This window comes from Myiozetetes cayanensis, unplaced genomic scaffold, assembly GCF_022539395.1.
Source record: "Myiozetetes cayanensis isolate MyiCay16 unplaced genomic scaffold, myiCay2020 scf5-8, whole genome shotgun sequence".
Lineage (NCBI taxonomy): Eukaryota > Metazoa > Chordata > Aves > Passeriformes > Tyrannidae > Myiozetetes > Myiozetetes cayanensis.
The window spans coordinates 45,550,993-45,566,688 of NW_026087742.1; the positions used below are offsets into that span (position 1 = coordinate 45,550,993).

At 38.7% G+C, this 15,696-nt stretch overlaps 1 protein-coding gene across 3 annotated transcripts in view; it reads right to left on the reverse strand.

Moving 5' to 3' along the window:
* Positions 1–15,696, reverse strand: part of ATP8A2 (ATPase phospholipid transporting 8A2) — a 318,028-nt gene that overhangs the window by 208,959 nt on the left and 93,373 nt on the right. The window lies entirely within an intron of this gene.

Consider the following 15,696-nt stretch of genomic DNA (forward strand, 5'->3'; position numbering starts at 1 on the left):
ATATCATGGCAGTGTGTGTTGCCAGGAATGGTGGTCCTAGTCTTTCAGCCTTCTGAAACAAAATCTGCAGTTTGCTGCAGCATCAATTTTTCCTCAGATTAAAGAGAAAGATGCTAATTATAGCAGTGGCATCTTAAAACTGGGAATCTTGACCTTAAGCCTTGACTAAAGTACCGATTTCTTAAAAAAAGAAAAAAATCAAGTAAAGTGTCAAAAGTCTCAGCATTCTCAGATCAAAAGAACTGACATCCTAAGTAGTTATCCAGTACAACATAGTTGCCAAAGGCACCCTCTTGAAAGCCATGAGCCTTTTGCAATCCTTTGAGTTCTCAGAGTGCAAAGCTTGCAGCGTAAGAAACAATGGTAGAAACAAGTGAAGTCAGAGACAATTCATCAAATGTTCTTCAAATGCTGTGAAAGAACAATACCACATTTTTTCAGTTTGGCATTTTTTAATATTTCTTCATAATAACTTGGTAAAGTTCTACACAACTTTACCAAGATATGTATCCTGGGAAGACTAAGGATTTCAAAGAATATCGACAAAACCCTGTTCTCTTCACACTAATAACAGCATTAGGTTTATTAGATGACTTTGATTTACTCCACAACTGCTCTATGTAGGTCAATCGGTGCATTGCTTTCAATACATATTAGATGTTTGACTACAGAACAGTTTATGATACACATTAAGATAGTTTGTATCTCATACTACAGACAAGAAAAAACAAAGAGCTTGTTCTGGACACTTGCACACCTGCATGATTACTAAAAACAACTGTATTCTGCAAAGAGGAAGCAGTCTGTTAGTTTTGCTAACAAGCTAGAATGACTCAGTGTCTTTATGCTTTGATATTTCAACTTCATGAAATTAATTCAACAGAATAGGCTTTTTATTTCCTTCTACTTTTGCCAAACAAGTTCCCAATTACTTTTTATCTTTCAAATATAACAGTCAACCTTTTCTACAGCAGAAGCATGCTCTTGTTTAGACCCCTAAGGAAGTTACATTTCTGCAAAGAAATTTCTCAAAATAAAAATCAACCTTTCAGATCAAGAAAAGACTAAAACCTTCTGCTTTATATCACAATGATGTAGGATATTCTATTACAGTGTCTGAACCACATGCTTCTGTGTTTTGTTAGTACACTCAGATGCCCACAAACAGTTAAGAACTATTCGGCCAAGAAAATTACTCTGATGTGTGGACATACAAGTCAGCCTGTAATTTACTCTCCTCAACTTAAAAAAAAAAAAGACAAAATCAAAACAAACACACAAAAAACCAACTAACCAATAAAAAAAACCTGGGGTGGAGTTTTTTCTCCTTATATAGCATAATAGAATGGTTTGGGTTGGAAGAGACCTTAAAGATCATCTAATTCCAACCCCCTGCCATACACAGGGTGGCTCAGAACTCCATCCAGCCTGGCCTTGAACACTTCCAGGGATGGGGCATCCACAACTTCTCTGGACAAACTGTGGCAGTGCCTCACCACCCTCACAGTAAAGAATTTTTTCCTAACATCTAATGTAAACCTAGTCTCTTTCAGTCAACGCATGCTCTTGCAGGAGGTCCCTCTCCATCTTTCTTGTAGGCTCCCCTCAGGGAGGCCAAAATTAGGTCACCCCTAATAGAGTGATAGGGTGCTTTAAAAAACTAGATCTCTGCTACAGACAGTTTTGCATATGTTTATATCTCTTTCTGTGTATGGGATTTTTTATATACATGAAACAGTGCATACCTATATTATGGTTGATAAGATACAAAATATAGCCACATCCTGATCCAAGGAAATTAGAACAAACTTTCCTGAGAGAAATAACAGCCAACAATGCAGCCAAGGCTACACTAAAGGAGTTTTATCACTGCTAGCAACTAAGGAATCCATGTTGATATTAATGTATAAAAGACTGAACACCAGTCAAAATGAAATAGAGACTAGACGACAGAATTCATCTTTTCTCCAAAACAATACCATACACAGGAAACACAATATTGAGTAGATTGATTTGCACACCAATTTGTACAACATATTTTTCTCATGCTGCACTAACCTTGTCAGTAGAGACATAAGCATGTTTCAGAAATGCACTAAGGAAAAAATTCATATTTTCAAGTCATATTACATACGCAGTCTGAAAAAGTTTTGGGTTTTACCTTTTCACCTAAGGTAATGTCAATTTGTAAGACATCACAATAAAATTGGAAGAACAGAATTTTCCTCTCTACAGACTAATAAAATTTAAATAGGGCTAGGGAAAGCTATAGCTTCAATTATTTTTAGTCCTCTACTCTCAATTTCCTCTCCAAAATCCCCGTTGAAAAAAATCCAGCCACTATTAGCATCTGTGCAGTTAATAGTTCACTTGCATGCTAGTGTAAGTAACAGAGGCCATACCACTGTCAGAGTTCATAGCCAAAGTTATTCCCGCACTTAAGTAAAAGGAAACTGCTTTGAGAATTAAGCCAAACAGCAAACTATAAACTCTAAGCTACTCAAGCCAGACCCAGACACACAACAAGCCAACCTGTCATGTTAGTCTTCCTTTCAAGTGCTTGTGTACTACCAAATCTGTTTCTCCAAGCAAAGTAGAGAAAGTTCCAGAGTGAGTGATTAGCACATGTAAGCTCTATAATAAAACTGACTTTTAAAAAGTAAATTGCTTTTAAGCCAAGTTGTTTGCTTAAAGCTCTGGTTTTGATTTAGACACAATACAGGTATTGAGCAGAAATATGAGAGAACTTACAGTTCTTGAAATACCCTTTGAGATTTTACTTCTACTTTTACAGCATGAAAAGTATCAGAAGTTATTCATGTTCCTTGGACTATGTATTTTTCCTTTTTACCCATGGCTGACTAGGCAGTAAAGCAATACACAAAGGTGTTGCCAGAAGGATCTGATACAAGCTGCACTCCCATGACCTTACCTCTTCCCCAGCAGCCTCCCAGAAATGGGGAACATGCACACTCATTGACTGATTCCATCCAACTGGGATCAATTCGATTCCTTAAAGAATTAGGTCAGGTTTCCTGCCCTTTGGCAGCTGCTTAGGAGTAGGCAAGCTATCTTGGACACTTCATGCCTGGCCTCAGTTCCATCTGTGCCCTCTCAGGATTTCTAACAAAACCAGAGCCCAGCAAGCAGACAGCAAGGCAGCCTTCTCCTGCCTGAGCCAGCCCCTTCACCAAGCAACTACAAAATAAGGCACTCAAGCCTGAACATGCTTCTGTTTAAGACAGAACAGCGCCCAAATTGCCCCACAAGGGCAGATAAAGGATACAGAACACCCTCAACAAGAAAAACACCAAGCATGCCCTAAAGGACAAGGGCCTGGACACTCCCACACCTGGGAAACACAGACTGTCAGAGGAAGAAGTGAAGATGGGAACACTGGAATAGCAAAGATGTAGGGAAACTGGATTTTCTCTCATGTCTCAAAACTAAAAGTGAGAGCTTTATAGCTTTGCATCCAAGCAATAGGACAGCAGCAGATCTAAAAATGTTTACCTTTGGACTACAGTTTTTTAAATCCATAAATTACAGTGTGAAAGTACAGTTACACACAGGAAAGGAGAAAAATGCTACTCTCTAACATGAGAAAGATACTAGGAAACATTTCTGCTAGGTCAGCAGAGATCTTTATTATCTGAAGAGTTCTAGATCTACAGGGATCAAATAACTCTTATTCCGTAATTGAGAGAAAGTGACAGGAGAGCCACCCAAAACACTAGAACTGCCACAGCACATAAATTAAGAAAACTAACAAGTCAGGGTTATAATATCAAGATTCCAGAAATCCAGATAGCTATATACTTGTCCAGCTGCTACAACACCCATAACAGAACTATCTGCAGAGCATTAGATAATGAAATGACAAAAGCATGGCAGAACTACCCAAAGAGTTGTATTCAACACAACTTCTTGAATCTACTTACTAGTTTTGCTCAAATTAGTCATGATGCAAACTCTTCTGTTGCTGTTTGATTACCAAATTAGTACTACACTACAATAGCATCAGGTAAATACCGTAAGATTGTCCAGCTTTAACACCTTTGCCAGAGAAGGTCTACAAAGCAGATTTTCTGATACAGTTCTACCAAGATCAGTTCACGCTTGATGTTATTTATCTTCAAAACACCAAAAGAAATGCAAGTTTTCTGTCTTGCAATCCAAGATCAGCAGATTAGAGTGACAAAAGGATGAAAATTGTTGCCCAAAGAAGTTGTGAAAGCCACATGCCCAGAGATAGTCAAGGCCAGGTTGGATGGGGTCCTGAGCAACTTGATGTACGGAATGGCACCCCTGCCCGTGGCAGAAGGGTTTGAAACTAGATCACTTTTAAGGTTCCTTCCAACTCAGATCATTCTACAATTCTACAAAAAATAAAGAGATCTGAAAAAAAAAAAATACAAGGAAGCTTTGTTGGAGCAATTCATTTTACTTCAACTAGCAGCACATGTGTGAGCAAACTAGATGTGGCCCAGATCAAAACCCACCCTCCTGTCTCCAGTTCCACCCTTTAAACAGGCAGGCAGTTCCTCCAGCCCATCCACTACCACATGGCACATGACAACCAGCAGCAAGGAACAACCTCCACTTAACTCCTGAAGTCTCAGAAGGGATACCTGGGTTTACAGACCAGCTCACCACAGGTAACCCACAAGCTGAAATACAATTGTCACTTTTTATACTGATTTTTACTTCAATTCCAAGTCAAATTAATTTAATTTATTTTAGAAAAAGGGTTTCCTACTATACCACAGCTTCAACTGCTTAGAAGAGAGTAGGTTTGATGATAAAACTGAATGGCTGGGGGCTCCTGAAGACCCTGAAGCCTATACAGAGGGTTTTAAAAACATTAATGTAACACAACATGAAAACATGCTAAAACCTGAAAAGCTAAGGGTTTATAAGAGATGATAGTACAGAGCACCAAGATTTTTCGGAATATCAGTCAGTAGCCTGAGATTATTTTATGCTACTTGACTGCCTTAAATAGCATTACCTTGTCAGCACAGGCTATATCCTTGGGGAAGGGTGATGTGCATGAACAAGCACACATCTCCTGACAGCAGCTTCAGAGAGGCACTGCATGGTCATGGTCTGGCCTTGGCACATCCTTACATAGTGGTGGAAAAGGATACAGGCAGAAATGAGGGCAACTTTGCCACTGGCCTCCTTGAAGATCAAAGGAAGGAAATATCTCCTCTCAACTGTTCCCTAGGCAGCAGTCCTAGTAATTTTGGTAACTAAGATTATTTGAAAAAAATTTAGTAAAGTCTTCAGCATTCTGAGCTCCTCCAAGCTGCACAGGAAAAGAAAAATGGCCTTCACTAAAGACAGTCGTAATTAATACTACATAAAATGACACTAGAATGCCATCTGCCCTTGCCATCACATCCTTCAATGCTTAAGGCAGTTTCTTGCCCACCCATTGTTCAGTCAGCACTGAAATTCCAGAAAAGCGGCACATTTGAAAGACTACATGTGTTCAGTTGACAATTTAGTGTCTTTGTACCTTCAAAGCTACACTGGAAACAACAATCCCAGGGAGTATGTTTGAGAGGAATGGAAATGAGATACATCTGCTTGTTTCAGAGACTGAATGGTTCATCCAAGGACCATTTTGTAAGAGCTGTCCTGATGCTGGACTAAAGTTAGCTTTCAAGTAACTTCATACAACTACTTTAATAACCTTCAAGTTCCAATATCAATAAGAATCTATGGGAGAGTTCTCAAACAATATTAAGGTTATATAATATTAAGGCTGTTTCAGTGAGTAATTATGTAACAACTGGTTTCAGCAATTCAGTATTTTAGATCAAATACAAAATCCACAAAAGCCTTCTCCAAGTCAACAAATGCTTTACCTGAGGCAATGAATTCTGACAAGAATCAGAAATACCAAAAATAATGAAGTTTATCACAGCAGTTTTTCAGACTGCATGCAAGACCTCTGAAACTCAGAGATGCTGAGCCCCCCATTTATCTCAACCTCTGACGTCTCCAAATACTGCATTCCTCCTAAAGCTTATATCATTAGCTGACAAGGTGTGTGTCCATACACTGAAAAACTTCTACACAAATGTACTGTTTGAAAAGACCACACCATAATGATTTTCAGAGCTCTAATTCCATTGCAAAGAAACACACAGTTAGGGCAACAATATTCACAAATTTAAGACCAAAATATTCATTCTAACATCATAGAGGCCACCTTTCTGACTGTGTAAATTGAAATCATACCATGTGGGAACTAGGTCTTTAGCCACAACAGATTTGGACATTGAAATTAGTTAGGGCAGAACACTATCTTTTGGGAGACACTAGCAGAGCTGAACAACAGAGAGTCTACCTTTAAACAATATGTAGCAGTAATTATTAATTATCCTGAGCTTGGTCAGTAGCCTTGCTACAAATACATCTGTACTTTGCTGCTTTGAGCTTCCTTCAGGCCCTAGTTAACCTTTGCTCATAAGGAATGATGTGTTCCAAAAATGCTTAATGGAAAAGAAAATTGTAACCAGTCAACCGTACATGAGAACCCAAACTCAAGATTACTGAAACTGCACTTATTAGGCAGCAGACGTGGCCTTAAAATCACACTGGCTATTTTCACAGCACAATGTTTTCCATGTCTTATTCAATGTCTTATTAGAATATTAAAAAAAAAATTTCTTCCCATTTTAGTCCAAATTATTTAGTCTATTTAGCCTTTAAAATATGCAATTTACTGTAGTTCATATTAGCACCATGCTTGTGTTAAGCACGAGCTTCTATCCATTTTTAAAAATTATCTTAGAATACCAAATTAACAGCCAAAACCCAAGTAAGGAATCAGGCACTTTTTTGGAAGATGTATCTGTGATTTAAAAATAGAGGCATTCCAAGATTTTATGTTCACTCAGTAGGCAATGCAAGGCAGTTAGGTGAGTAAAGAGTCAAGGTAACAAATTCCCAGTGCAGAGATTAAGGCAGTCTGAGTAGGAGTGCTTTGTCACTTATAAAATAAAGAGATGTGAGAAATCCATGCTTGGTCCTACATGACTACCATTATTTTGAATAATATTTAGTTTGAGAAGTTCCTGTAGGTGACGACCACAAAAAGTTAAACTGAAGATCTACGTTGCTCTTGGGAAGTTAGTAGCTCTACTATGGTTCCATACAAGAGCTACAGCAACAACTTTTTATTTCCTTGAGCACAGCACCTTGAGCTCCTAGTATTCTTGGCCAACACACTTTCTAACACTTTTTGCCAGAACTATCGCTCTGATTTGCAGATTTCCTTACTGAAGGTCTGTGTGGCTCCTGGGTGCTGGACAACCGTGAATCAAATAATTTGTCAAAAGGTATACTCTGTTTGTAACCTCAAGTAGCTAAAGAATTTCCATTTCTTAATAAGTTTCACATACTTTCTTCATACAAACAAAAAAGCAACCGTCTGTTGCCTTTTCTCCCTCCAAAACCATCACACTTTATTTCTCCACTGTCCTTACTTGACTTCTCCAAAAACTCTGTCCACCTACAATAGAAGTTCCAGTAAAACTGCTAATGTTGGGCAACAAACCACAGAGGAAAGTGCATCTTCTTCTAGCTACTCTATACTCCACCAGACTCCCACAAATAACCTACTCTATTCCCTTCCTTCCCCTAAAAGAGACTTGCTTATTCCTTGCAGACTTAAAAGCAAAATGCATTAAAACTGACACGTATTTGTTGGCAATTGCCACTGCTAGGAATGACTGCATGGTATAATGCACCTAGAGGTCACAGGGCAGCCAGTACATAGATGCTGGTTCTGTTTGACTTGAACTGCTCTATATTATAAAGCAGGGCTTTACAACAGCATTTCACTTAAGTTCAGACTCATCTCTGCATTCAAGCCTGGCAAAGTCTTAATGTTGCTGATCAATAGTCCTTACAGCTTAAACCAATATTCTATTCCCATATACAGCTGGTGAACACTGACATGTCCTGCACATCCACAGGTAGCTCAGGAAGCAAGAATATCTCTGCTGCTGCACTGCTCATGTCTCACTGCTTTAGTCTAATTCTAAAAAGAACTGGAAACAAATCTTATTGACACACCATAACAGTTGCCCAGCAGAGACACTGCTACCCGCTCAACTGAGAAGCTGGACACAACACCTGATTTGCTTTCATCCTGAGAGCTTCCAGCACTTTTACTACTTTTTTTTTTTTAAGCCAAGAATATAAGGATGCTCTGTAAGAAAGCCCCAGGCAGGCTTCTCTTTTCTAGTCAAACAAACACCATTCCCTGAAGTGAACACTAACTTTCAAAGACCTCTTTTTCCCTGAGTTTTAAAAACACACCAGCTAGGTTCCCTATCAGTTTACCCTATACATCTGAAGTTTTTATTGAAGTTTATCTAATAAATATGATACCCACTTAAATTATTAAAAATAATTTTAATAAGAAAACTCCACAAAATCATCAAGATCATGTTTCTTTTTTAAAATTGAACCACCAGAATAATTTCCCTAAAGATTTAGTTATACAATAGATTTATTTTATTAATATTTACTAAACCTATTAACTCTGTCTACTGAACTGTAGAGTTTGTCTGTCAAGTCCTGGATAGAACTCTAAATCCCTTGAGAACTTGATAATATTAAACCTACTATAGACAGGCCAATTAAGTTTTAATAACTTGAGAAGAAAGTACAAGTTTTCAAAAAAAAAAAAATCAGCTAGTTAAGTTGGGAACACATCCCCTCTTATGTTATCTACAAAGAAGTTCTGAAATTCTGATTCTATAATCAAGATAAATATTACCATACCAATCTAGATCTTACAAAGTGCCTTCATTATTAATTGGTTTTATCAATCCACATTTTCCCAGAGTTCTACAGACTACTAAACTCTGTATCCAAAAGCACATGCTCTGCTGACCTTCCTCCTCCTTCCTAGGAGGAAGTTAATCATATTTAGTGTTCCAGATAACAAGTACGAAGTAAAACCATCTTGTATTGAACAATGCTCTTGACCTGACCAGAAACAAGCACCAAAGGATCCAAAGGAACAGGTATTTACCAAATGAACATATTAGCAAAATAATGGACTAGATAACTGGGCTCTCACCGAAGATACTTGAGGGCTTTGTTATGTGAATTGCCATACAGGATCACTTACCACTTTCATCATGGTGAGGCAGGAGGCAGAACACAGCTGTGTAAGTGAATGGCTAAGTTCACTGAGGAATTTGATTGTTTCCCTAAACTAGCCTATTTCTGGATAGAAGGGAAAAGGTTTACCCAAGAGGAGCACAAGACGCAAGCTGAAAGAACTGAAGAGATTAATGTAATAATGGCCAGTCTTCGCGAGCGAAGATCTGGGGAAGGTCTCTACACCTTCCAGCCTGCGCATTGGATTTTTTAGGTGAGACACAGTGTGCGCGGAACTGAGCCCACCCTTTAACCCTGAAGAGATTACAGTAATTCTAAACTCATGAGGCAATTTCTCTATGAATCTTACTAACACCACCATGACCCTGATGTCCGTCAGGAATGCCAAGAGCTTGACAAGTACACTCTTACCTTGCCTGGTTAGCTGGAAAACAGAGTACACAACAAGCATACATAGATACATATATAGCACCACAACCCAGGATGATGGAAGCTTCAGGAGGACATGTGAATCACCTCGGCTCTGATGAGCACCCATTCCCAAAGCTCTCCAAAAGAATATATTACATTCTGACACTTCGGAACTGTGATTTCAGCCCTGCTTAGAACACAGGCTATGGTAATTCAGGATTTGAACTAGTTGAAAATTCAAGATATCCAAATCACTTTTATCTTGAAGCTATGGTGAGATCACACTCATTACTTAGATTTGTAGAAGATAAGCTGATTAAAACACTTAGTAAATATGAAAGAGAAACACCAATCCTACAGCATCACTACCTCAGTTAAATGACTCGAGATACTAAAGCGTGAAAATGCACCTTTAACACATTTTTCAGTTAAAAAAAGAAAAGCATACAACATTGTGGCAAAGGCAGGTAAGAACACAGAAGTCTCTAAAACATTCCTCTGATCAGTTCTACTCTATGTAGAAGGCTAAAAAGCAGAAGGAACACATACTTAAGTATTAAAGTCATACAGCTAGAGAACTGTTTAATTGTAGTTTCTGACAGACTGATCAACCCAGAGGAATTCTATGGGATATTTTTCTAGCTTCAACCAGATGTAAAACATGTTATTTTCTTCATTCCAATGTGAAGGAAATGTACTCTTTTATATGACTGATGGGTAGGCTTGGAGTAATCAAGCTTCAGCTGCAAGAATGATTCTCTAATTACCATGGAAAAAGAAAATAATCTTCTGAAAAGGATTTAACAAAGTAGTAGTAAGTCAGTATTATGGGAACCAAAAAAGACCACAGATATCAATATCTCTATTTTCTGAATACATGATCAATATGTATCCTAACTGTTACCCTGAAACAGTTAGTTCTCCACTATCTTCATCAAGTTAACACTGCAGATAAATAAATCCTATTGCTTTAGGCTGGCTCTGCACCAAGAAAGGAACACTGCTTATTCTTAAACCCCCCCTCAAGACTTGCATAAACAAGAGACTCCCCTTCAATAAAAGCAGAAAATCAGATACAAAAGTATCTTGGGAGAAGAACTATTTAGTTCCTTCCCTTCATCACAAAAGACAATATGAATTCTTTTTACAGATGTGCAATATTAGCCATGTCAATCAAGAGGATCATTATCCATAACTCATCTACCTACACATGACACCAACTTAGCCTTATTCCCCTAAAAACACACCATCATGATTCAGTATCAGCAAAAACTGCATTTCCTGGTAGCTTCTCATTTAACAAAATCCATTTAACACTTCATTATGTATCCTTAAGTTTCCATGGTCTCTCATGCTTAATAGAAACAAGTATACCAATACGCTGCAAAGAATCCCATCTTCAAAGCACACAAATACCTCCTTCACCATCCAGCTGAAGCCATTATTATATTGTTACCTACACAACAGAAAGCAGATCTGGATAATACTCAGGATCATCTGTTGATATAAGCCTCCACATATGTGAAGATCATTAGCAGTTTTAAGAGAAATAGGGTTTGATCCCAGTAATTTTCTTCTAACATATGAGAACTCTTATAAACAAGACAGCAAATTTTAAATGGAATTCAGGGAACACACACTCTTCCATTTCTATGTAATATGATCTATTCTGTCCTATAGCATGAACAAGGCATTAACCCCTTAAATACCTGCAGTTTAAAAGTACAAGATTTTTTCTGGCTCTTGTCAAAAACAACCACTCATAAAACTTAAGATATGAAAGTACAAGTAACTCTGAAAATAGTGTGTTTGGTTTTTTTAAAAGCCTTCCCACAGCCTTCTTCCCCTCCAAACCCCCACCCCCAATATTGCATCTATGGAAAGAAGAGTTATTTAGTAACCTTCTCTTAGGACTCCTAAAGGTCCTTGCATTCCTTCAGGTCCAAGTACCCCCGACTTCATCCACATGAACTATCACAGTGCCAGAAAACACTCACAGAAAAAAACAGAGACACAGATAAGGGAGAACAGTCATTAACAAATTCTGAAAAGCAAAAGCAGGATGAAACAAAAATACCAGACCAACTCATTCACCACTCACAGCTCAAACCTATTAGTATTACTTCCTGAAAAAGTGGTAATCTAATACTTAAGTTACACAGTGCTGTGTGTATTTAAACCTACAGGTCCGGGTAACACTTATATTCTTTCATTTCTAATTCTACACAGCACACTCAAATCAAAGCAGCTTTTCACACGAAGAGCTGTATATTTTCCACACCCATACAACTAACTTTCTATGCAGATTAGCAAATACCTGGAGTTATGAAAGATCCTATTTGTTCCTCAAAAACAAACAAGAAAAACACTAAATCCCTTCTACCTAACATTCTTGAAGACTTATCTGACTACGAGACACTGTTCCTTATATAACCACTTACTGGCTTGGTATCTATTTCTAGATTAAGAAAAATAGAAATTTGACCAATAAGAAAAGCTTGGTACAATAGAGAAATGTATTCTTTTCCTAACTAGCTTCCTTGGCAAATCCCCAGTGTCCACAGAAGAGCTGATTACTATTCCAGGCTGACTGGTAACTACTGAAGTAACTTACTAGCCACAAGACACTAGAGGGCCATGGCAGATGCCTCTCCGAAGGAGAGCTGATGCTTGGCTAAAACTGAGCTTGCCTGCATTGATCAGTTTTCCAGAATATTAACTTGGTCAGAAAGCATGTGGGCAGATGATAGCAGGAGAGAGAAAAATCCCAGTTTCCTCCTTCATGCAACACACAAGATGTAACCTTCAAAGCATCTACAAGGTATTAGTAGTACGGGGTTTGTTCTCATCTTCCCAGCCGTATCCGCATACCTTATTATCTTTTAGTATGACTGAAGCAGACATGATACCAATGCTTTGGAGCATTTGGAGTACTAGGTAACTTTGGTTTTAGTCTGAAAAGCTGACAATAACTTTACCCCCATTTTTTGGGAGTAAGTGGTGTGACATGACCGATAAAGCACAGATGTCCTTTCTCCTGCAAGGAGAGGACCAGGATCCCAAAAGCAAGAGAAGACAACTTCAGCTTATACTTTTAGTCATATCTGATTAACAGACACCCCTAAGAGAGTTCTTACACTGGAGTATCAATTTGCTGTTGGTTACACATTTATGCATAACCCCAGACAATGACTGTCAGTCCAGGCACGTGAGTTCTGTGGAACACACTCACTGTGCAGCTCCATTTACATCGACAAAATTACCTGACAGCAAAATACTACCCACAGGAACTGCATCCCTCCAGTGTTGTCCTTCTACTATTACTAAATACAACCCCACATGATACACAATTGATACAGCTCCCAGCTCTTCTTTCTGCAGGACTGATGGTTGGGAACACACCCAGCATTCCTTGGCTGTAACACACACTAGACAGGGTGTCTCTGAGTCTCCCGATTTCCCTTCTTCAGTTACCCCTCGCACTTCTCTCACAACTCAAATTCTAAGAGATGCCAATGAAAGAAATTTTTCCAGGTTAAGAGCCGCACAGTAAGACTTTATGGTGTTCCAATTTAATTAAACAGAAACTGAGTCCAAGAATTATATTCAAGGTAAACCTGGTGCTCAAAATATTCTCATTTCAAAAAGCTTTATTAGAAAAAGAGAAAACAAGTGAGTATATGTATGCATCTGGTTAAGTCTGTAAGGGATAGACATTTGCAGATTATTATGCTAAGTTCCTAGAATTCAGCTGAATCAAGCTAGGGATTAGTCTTTTCTATTCCCAGGAGTTCCCTGAAGAGAACAGAAATGATTGATTTTTCTCATGAAGTGCATAACTTCGAAAAAATTTAGCTCTCAAAACCAAGCCAAGACAGTTGTTCGATCACATCTCACCTGCTGCTGCATGCCAAGGAGCAGAAGTGTGTGGGGGGAAGTCACATAGGGACTGCACAAAGCAGTAAATGTATCAATATTTAAAGGCTCTAAGCTCAACCTGGATCTTGTAAAAACTCATTTTTAGTATTAATGGATTTCAGAGGTGGAATATATTAAATATAATGCTACAGAATTCTAGTGTGGGAATCTTCTAGTGATAGATTTTTAAGCTCAGTTGAATACAAGTCAAAATTTCTGTTCCAGGTGTAACACAATAAATACTACTATGGAGATTCCACACTGAAAAACTGGCAGTAAGTAGCTAGAGACACCTTAGAATTAAAAGAACTAGAAGCAATTATCAACAAATCAAGAGTTTCCTATTCAGACTTATAAAAAAATTCAATTCTACATTCAAAAGGGCAACAAGAGTACTTTGGAATATAACATATTTATTTTAGTTTGAAAACAAGACTGATTTAATACAAAGCATTTTGAGATGAACCAGTTCAGAAGCTCAAGTTTGTGCCCACGTTTTCAAAAAACATATGCTATCTGAGCTAAAGCAGCAGTCACCTGCAATATTAGGTAGGTCTTCATGCTGTATCATGTCATCATCCATTTTCTTTACTTAAAAGACCATCAACTATATACCAATAAAGGGTTTTTTTCTCCTTATCTGATATTCCATGGTTCTCAATTTCTTCATAGTAGGGTTAGAGTTGTGAGGGACCTTAAAGATCATCTAGTTCCAATTGCCCTGCCACAGGTAGGGACACTTCGCACAAGATCAGATAGCTCAAAGCCCCATCCAGCCTTGTCTTGAACACGTCCATAGATGGGGCATCCACAGTTTTCCTGGGCAACCTCTTCCAATGTCACACCACCCTCACAGTAAAGAATTTCTTCCTAATACCTCATCTAAACTTACCCTCTTTCAGCTTAAGGCCATTCCCCCTCATCCTATCACTCAATACCCTTGTAGAGGTCACTCTCACCAGCCTTCTTGTAGGTCCCCTTCAGATACTGGAAGGTGTTACAGGGTCTCCCCAGAGCCCTCCCTTCTCGAGGCTGAACAGCCCAAACTCTCTCAGTCTGTCTTCATAGCAGAGGCACTCCAGACCCCTCCTCCGGACTCACTCCAACAGGATCACATTTTTCCTCTGTTGGGAGCCAAAGAGCTGAACACAGCACTCCAGGTGGGGTCTCATCAGAGCAGAGTAGAGGGGAAGAATCACCTCCCTTAACCTGCTAGCTGTGATTCTTCTCATGCAGTCCAGGATGCAGTTTGCTTTCTGGGCTGCAAGCACATATTGCTGGGTGATATTGAGCTTTTTGTCTGGACATCCCTGAGTCTTTCTCCTCAGGGCTGCTCTCAACCCATTCTCCTCCCAGCCTGTACTTGTGCTTGGGACTGCAGGAACCCAGGTGCAGGACCTTGCACTCAGTGTTACTGAACTTCACAGGGTTCACACAGGCCCACCTCTCAAGCCTGCCCAGGTCCCCCAGGATGGCACCCCTCTCTCCAGCATATCGACTGCACCACACAGCTTGGTGCATTCAAAGTTGCCAACGGTCAAGTTCATGCTCTGAAAGCTTCCTTTAGTTATGTTTACTGATAAATTTCCAGTACTCTTTACAGTCAGATTCTGTAACCAAACATTTCTACACATGAAATTATTGAAATCACATCAAGGCAACAGGAAACTAACACTTATCAGGTGATAACTTTGCAACAATAGTATTACCCACTTCCACCCGATTTGCAGGTATCCAGTAACTCCTCTGATACTCAGACACTTTGCATCTCCCATGCAGTCAAGCACAATGAATATCCAACTCTAAATGCAAATGTCAGATGCTGTCTATTATAGATCCTTTCATCTGTTCTACAAATACCTTTAATAGAAATTAGATATTAAAGTGATATCAAATACTGATACTGACATTGAAACACACAAAACAGAAAAAGATCTTCTGGGAAGATTCATATATAAGTGTATGATTTTTCTAGTTAACTTTTACACACAGATGAGGAGCATGGCAATCACTTAGCAGCAATTTTTGATTTAGGGTTTTAAAAGCTATTGTACATAGGCAAGCTTACAATGCAGTTTGCTCAAGCCTAGGTTTGGTTACAGCTGTTCCATACAATACTGAAAATAGGTTACTATATTGAAACTACTTATGTAGCTTATTTTATGGTTTTTTCTTTCTTCCAACATGTTACTCCTATATCTATACCTTAAAGAC